Source organism: Tasmannia lanceolata, unplaced genomic scaffold (genome assembly GCF_043159265.1).
Source record: "Tasmannia lanceolata isolate RefF3 unplaced genomic scaffold, GAP_Taslan_0.1 ptg000015l, whole genome shotgun sequence".
Lineage (NCBI taxonomy): Eukaryota > Viridiplantae > Streptophyta > Magnoliopsida > Canellales > Winteraceae > Tasmannia > Tasmannia lanceolata.
In genome coordinates, this window is record NW_027518692.1 from 25,566 (window position 1) to 32,987 (window position 7,422).

The following is a 7,422-nucleotide window of genomic DNA, read 5'->3' on the forward strand; positions in this document are numbered from 1 at the left end:
GTGATTCTGTCTTTTTCCCCCGCAAAGCATAGGATGTTGTCCAACCTTTGCGGGATATCAGGAGTCTGTCCTCCCCTTATGATGATAGAATTATGTCCTCTTGTGTCAAAACAACAAAAATATTTCAAAAACCAAAAATCTTAAAAATCTTGAGTCATTCAGAGTAGTTAGGAGAATCTTTTCCGAACTACGTTGGCTTGATCCCTTTCCACAGGGTACGTAATGCAGCTTGGGATTCATATCCTAAGTCCAGCCAAACCTTTAAGAATAAATATTACAAACCTTCAAAAAAATACAAAACTTCTTTAAAACTTTTTCAAAAAGATCTTCTCCTAGAGTTAGGAGTCTGTCCTAGCTGTTTGGGGTGTTTTAGAGTTAGGAGGCTGTCCTGATTTGTATTGATATGGTGTGTCCTGTCGTGTAAGTGTCCCTAGAGTTAGGAGGCCTCGAGTCGATCAGTTAGACATTTAGTCGAACCGATGGCTAGACTAGGAAGCATATAGTCAGCCAATGGTTTTCATTAGGTTGCACAGCCTAGATACACATAGGTGTGGACCCCGATCCGAGAAGGATGAGAAACGAGTCCCTACATCCTCTGGATCATCCACGTAAATGAGAGCTTTGTCAAGGAACTCTCGAAACGGATGCCACCCTCATAGCATAACACGAGTGGCGATATAAAAAGAAAGAGATACCTCTTGATCCAAGGATAAATCCCCAAACCATGACGTACCTAAAATAACTCAGAGTCGCCATCCATGGATATGCCATGGAACCCTAAAATCAAATCCTCTGTGCAATGGATAACCAGAAATATATATGGGCTCGTGCCTGATTACGAATGAGGAAGGTCCGAGGAGCACCCTCAATTCGTCCAAGTGCAAGCACTTGGTCTCTTATGCCATTTTCATTAACTCCAAAGAAGTTTGGGTAAAAATCATGTGAAATGGGAACAAATATCCCCGAGTGAACGTCTACCTAATCATGAATGACTCGGGGATGAAATAATAAGCACACATAAAGTAAGATAAAAGATGTGTCACCTAATGACAACTAGGTTGTGAGTGACATGCCTAACTGGTGTCTAAGTTCTGGTGGACATACACATGCAAGCTACAGCTAAAGGTATAGGATCAGTACAAAAAAATAAGAAAACACATCAAAACATACAATAACAACACAACAAATCCTAAGACTCTAAACGATTTAGCCCGAGTCTTCGGATGGTCTGGTATTCATCCAAAGAAGCCTACGTATCCCCGCCTCCGCAATAATCAGAGCAACGTAGTTCTTCGCGCCTATTCTAAGTTATGATGCCTAAAGACACCTAGACCTCAATCATAGACTCGATCTAAAAGACCGGACTAGTTATTAAAGCTTCTTGAGCGATTATTTAAATTTCCATGAATTGTGTATTTTAGGACACCCTATATGCCCTAACTAAATGCAGATTAGCCTTAAGCTAATGCAGGTGGTTCCTACAACCTATGTGTAACTAGGCTGTGTTTCCTAAGGAAAACAAAGGGTGGACTAACATATCCTACTCTAGTCATCACTCGGCGATGTGGATCGCCGACTGACCGGACGGAGGCATTCCTATAACTCTAGGACAGACCCCTAACTCTAAAACAAGCACACAACAAACAAACTATCAAACAACCTATCAAAAGAAACTCCTAACTCTAAAACTCTCTATCTAGGAGAAGGTTTATTCAAAAAGATTTAAAATGCTATTTACAAAAGTTTGGCTGGACTTGGGATATGAATCCCAAGCTGCACTACGTACCTCGTAGAAGAGGATCAAGCCAACGTAGTTCGAAACGAACTCTCCTAATTATTACTTCTAAAACACTCAACACTTTAGGCTTTTTTAACGTTTTTCAAATGTTTTTTATGTTTTAAATTTCTAATGTTTTTGAGTTTTAAAATATTCAATGTTTTTTGGATTTTAAAGCTTTTTCCAATGTTTTTGAAGTTTAAAGAGTTTTCACCCTTTTGGTCAAAGACTAAGGGAATATACAAAGCAAAATCCTAGGGCCAAACCCTATGGCTAACAGGGAAAACCCATAAACCAGGTAAATTAACGCCAAAGACGAGAAAACGATCTAAGATCCCGAAAGGTAAAGCTCTAATGAGACTGTGCTAGTTTCTAAAGAAGAAGAAATGACTACGAAACTAAAGAGAAACTTCTTACTAAAAACATTATCAAGAGCGAAGGTAAATGAGTCAAAGACTCTCTAATAATACTCCTAAAAGGACAAATGAGTCAAGGACTCTCTAATAAAGCCACTAAGAAAAACAAATGAGTCAAAGACTCTCTAGCAAGACTATTAAAGACAACTGAGTCAAAGACTCTAATAACACTATCTGAAGGATGAGTGAGTCAACAACTCTCTAATAAAAATCACTAAAGAAGACAAATGAGCCAAAGGCTCTCTAATACTACAACTTAAAGGGGAAATGAGTCAAGGACTCTCTAAAAGGAGATGCTCTAATATAAGGCTAGGTAAGCCTTCTAAAAAAAGGAAACCCTCAAATGAGACAAGGCTTGTCTCCAAATAGGGGTTCCACAAATGAGGCAAGGCATGCCTCCTAGGGGTACACTATCTATCAAAATCAAGGCAACCTCCTTGAGGGTAGGCTCTAAATGAGGCTTGACTCCAAAGGAGCATGGCCTAATGAGACATAGCATGTCTCCTCGTAGGGGTCTAATTTCTATCGGTGTCTAAAAGACTAGTAAAGTTTACTATACAAAGGAGGGGAGCTCTACTTGGACTGAGCAAATCTCCTAAGGATGGGCTTGGGTTAACGCCTTCATCGCCCTTTCAAGAGAAAGGGTCATCTAAGATTTAAAGGTACCTGAAAGGAGAAGAAGAGAGAAGAGGGTACTACCATAACCAGGTAAGTCTCTCTAATGATGGGCTTGGGCTAACGATGAAAGAAGGGGAGCTCTACTTGGACTGAGCAAGTCCCCTAAGGATGGGCTTGGGCTAACGCCTTCATCGCCCTTTCAAGAGAAAGGGTCATCTAAGATTTAAAGGTACCTGAAAGGAGAAGAAGAGAGAAGAGGGTACTACCACAACCAGGTAAGTCCCTCTAATGATGGGCTTGGGCTAACGCCTTCATCGCCCCAAAACTCTCCTCGGGAACTGAAACCACGACCTCAACACAAATCAAATTTAAACACCACACTCATCCTTTGCATTGCAGATTTCAATATAAACAAAAGAAAGAACAACAATTTTAACGCGATTGAGGGCATAAGATGAGGCAAGGTGTGCCTCCTATTCACACTAGGTAAGCCAAAAACCAAATTACATGAACCTCTGTCCAAATCTTGACATTACAAAGATGAAGAATAACATGGAAATTCTAATTATAATGACTCAGGATCCAGATCCGATCACTCAGAATATGTGTCATAACGAGAAGATTTCAATCACTCAGAATATGTGTCATAACGAGAAGATTTCAATCAGAATAAACAAAACTTAGCAATAGAAATCATAGAAGATAAAAAAAACACGCAAAAATCATACAATTCTGAAAATAATCAACAGTAGCCACACAAAAAGAATGGCAAAACTTTTTAAATGCCAAATAGACTGAAAATTACCTTGTTCTCTGTTCTACGTTACCCTTTTTCTCTCTTTGCCTTTGCTTTTCAAATCAACAGCCTAATCCCTTGAGAATTTTCCATAGCTTCTTATTCTTTCGTAACCACCTGAATCTTGTAGAATATGATGATAAAAACCTTTGAAGACTACAGATCAAAATAGAAAGCACCAGATCTAGATTTTCAGGTAATAAAGAAAACGAAGTTAGGGTTTGCGAAAGGAGTAAAACAATAGATCCAAAGCCCCTAATGGAGGTAAACAGCAACTTAAAAGCTCAACTACAAAGAAAATCAGAGGAAAATGCCGGCTAGAATCCGGCCGCAATCTCGCCGGTGATGGATCAGAGAAGAAAGGGAAAAGGAAAAGTAGGGTTTCAAAAGCTTGAGATGAAGAATACTTAGGGTTTAAGATAGAGAAATTAACAAATCCGAACTGAATGAGGAAGAACAGACACTTTGGAGGAGAAATATTGCACGCCGGAGCTCCGGCAATATCGGTTGGAGAAGAAGAGTCCTTGCCGGAGAAATAAAAAGAAAAGCAGGGTTAGGTTTTCGGTTCTCTCCTCTTTGCTCTCTCTCTCTCTCTCTCTCTCTCTCTCTCTCTCTCTCTCTCTCTTTCTGAGAAAACGAAAATGAGAGGTCCAAAATCTGAGATGCAACAGAGATGGTGGTTGTGGGTTTAACAGTGGTGGAAATGGGTAGGTGGAGGTGTAGATGGCCGAAATAGGGGTGGATGATGGTTGTGGCTGTAAAAAAAAAAAATGGAGGTTGGTGGTGGGGCAATGAAGGTGGTGGTCGGCCGGAGTGGGTACCGGGGAAGAAGGTGGTCGGAGGTGGGAAAAAAAATCTCTCTCTATCTCTCTCCCTCTCCGTTTCTCTTTTTCTCCCCTCTGCCCTTCTCCACGAAAAATCAAGAAAAACCCTCCTTAATTTCTGAAAATCTCAGATCCAGATCTGAGATTTTCTCTCAAAATCTCCTTCTTCTCCGTTTTTCTCTTCTCAGATCTCAAATCTCAGATCTCGGAGGTAGCAATGATCGGCCGGAGTTTGGAGGTTCTCGATGAGGATTTGGGTTTAATGGAGGTGGAGGAAGCTGGAAGAAGAAGAGAAAGAAGAGGAGTCGGGGATTGGAATGGAGAGATGGTGGTGCAGAGCGATCGGAGCTCCGGCAATCTCTCTCTGTTTAAAAAAAAATGAGATCCCCCTTCGTTCTTTTTTATTTTTATTTTATATCAAAATAAGGGTGCTGATATCCGCACCCCCACTTGATAAAGCGTGCGGGAATTGATGAGGCGCGCCGGCCAGATTTGTCTTATTCGGCTTGGGCGCACCCATCACAGGATAACTCACCCCTTTCTTACCTGGATATTCTACTCTGCAGATAACTCACCCCCTTATACACTTATACTACGCCTCCTTCTCGGCTCGTCCTGTTTGCCATTTTTCGGCAAATTTTGCCGAAACTTTACGGGGACCTCGGTGGGATCCTAACCCAGCTTAGGACAGAATTCAAGACCTCAACTCACTAATTTGACGAGGTCTCGCACGAACACTACGAACTTGGGTCCGGTCAAAAGGGGTGTCTACAATAGGATGTAGGGCCCACCTGCATTAGCTTAAGACTAACCAACTTGCATTAGTTAGGGCATATAGAGAGTCCTAAAAATTACAATTCATAGGAATTTAAACAATTGTGCAAAAAGCTTTAAAAATCAGTCGAGTCTAGTGGATCGAGTCTGGGATAGCGGTTCTAGATGGTTAGGCATCGTAGTTTAGAATAGGTCATCGAACTACGTTGACTCTGATTCTTCCCGAGGCTGGGATTCGTAGTGCAGCCAGGGTGGATGGTCATTCTGGTCCTAGTCAAGTCCTGCATTAGAGTTTTAGGATTTGTCTTGCCCAGTCATGTATAGAATTGATTTGTGTTGTGTGTTTTGCTGTGTTTTCTTACTTTCATGTACATATCCTATACCTTTAGCTGTAGCATGCATGTGTTTGCATACCAGAACTCAGACACCAATTAGGTATGACATTCATAACCTAGTTATTCTCAGGTGACACTTATTTCATTTCTTTTATGTGTGCTTATTAATCATCTCCAAGACATGCATGATTAGAAAGACGTCTTCTCAGAGATATCCGTTCCCATTTCATATGACTTTCGCCCAAAATTCTTCAAAATCAATAAGTAAATGGCATAAGAGACCAGGTGCTTGCACTTGGGCGGACGAGGTGCTCTTCGGACCTTCCAAATTCGTAACCAGGCACGAACCTTCTTTTTATATCTCTGGTTATCCGTTGCAACAGAGCATAGTATGGGATCCATGGCCCACTTCCTTGGATGACGACTCTTCTTTGTTTAAGGTACGCCTCGAATCTAGGCTAGTCCCCGAATCGAGAGGTATCTCACCTTTTATCGCCACTCATGCTGTGAGAGGCACTTCTTTCGAGAGTTCCTTGGTAGAGCTCTCCATTCACGTGGATGATCCTGAGACAGACTCGTGTGAGGCTCGTCCCCCGCCTCTCTCGGATCGGGGTCCACAGGCTGGCGACTCTGCTGGGGAATTCTTTCAAGATATTGCCTAACTCTGTTAAAATGCCATTTGTTACTAACTTTGAAGAATTTTGGGCTAAAATCATTATAAATGGGAATTTAATCGCTTAGAATTCAGGGGCACCAAATAGGTGTTTAAAACAAGGGATTCACACACTGCACAACGTACATCATTTTATTTTTATTTTTCTTTTATTGATTTTATTATTCATGGGATAGATACAGTACATGCCAGATGGGATGTCATTACCTTGAGTCCGGAGCCCTACTTTCATTTTTCATATATTATGTATATGGATATATTTGGTGACTTAGTGAAACCCAATTAGGATCTGCATATGCTTATATATATATATATATATATATTGCATTCATATAAAGACGAACATGTGTTACTTACACATGTTGGAGCCTAGATTTAGGGGCATTATCCTATTTTTAGACTATTGTAGCTCACCTTATGTGGCTACAACGCGGTCCTAGTACACTCACATGTCTGTCTTGAGTCAAGCTTCTTGACTCTGAGGAATTATATTTAGGGCTGGTGCCCCTGGTTAGGATATATATATATATATATATATATATATATATATATATATTTATTTATTTATTTATTATTAGATTAGGGCCTTCTTATTTAGTGGAGACTCTCTATATAATCCAATCAATTATATCAATTCATCTTTCCGATATAAATCTGGTCTATAGCTCTTACTCGCCATCATTATGGCTATAGTCTATCCTTTGACTCCTTTTACTATACATTTGACTCGTATCTTGTATCATTGATCTATATCCTATACATTGATATTTAGATTTGGGCCTACCCCTTAGTTAGGTTCTCCTTCGTAATATAATCATTTTTTTCTATTTATCCATTCTGTGGATTATCATTAGATTATTGGTTCTTTATCCATAATCTATTCCTTGATCTATTGGTCTTTAAAATTGATCCGTGTTTTTCATTGTTAGATTAGGGTTTACTTCTTAGTTAGGTTTTCCTTCCTAATCTAATCAATTATCCGTATCTATTCGTTCTTTTAGATTATGATCAGATCGATGGCTTCTAATCATCATTCTTATGGTCACGATCTATCTTTCGATCTTTTGGTTGCAAATTCAACCCATCTCTAAATGTCGTCATTCATGGTCAGTCCCTCACATCCCTCTGATGACCATATTCTGTTTTTCACTCCTGAGCCTATTTTGCCACCATCATTTGAGTGCAAGTATCCTTGCTGGGAGTCCTATA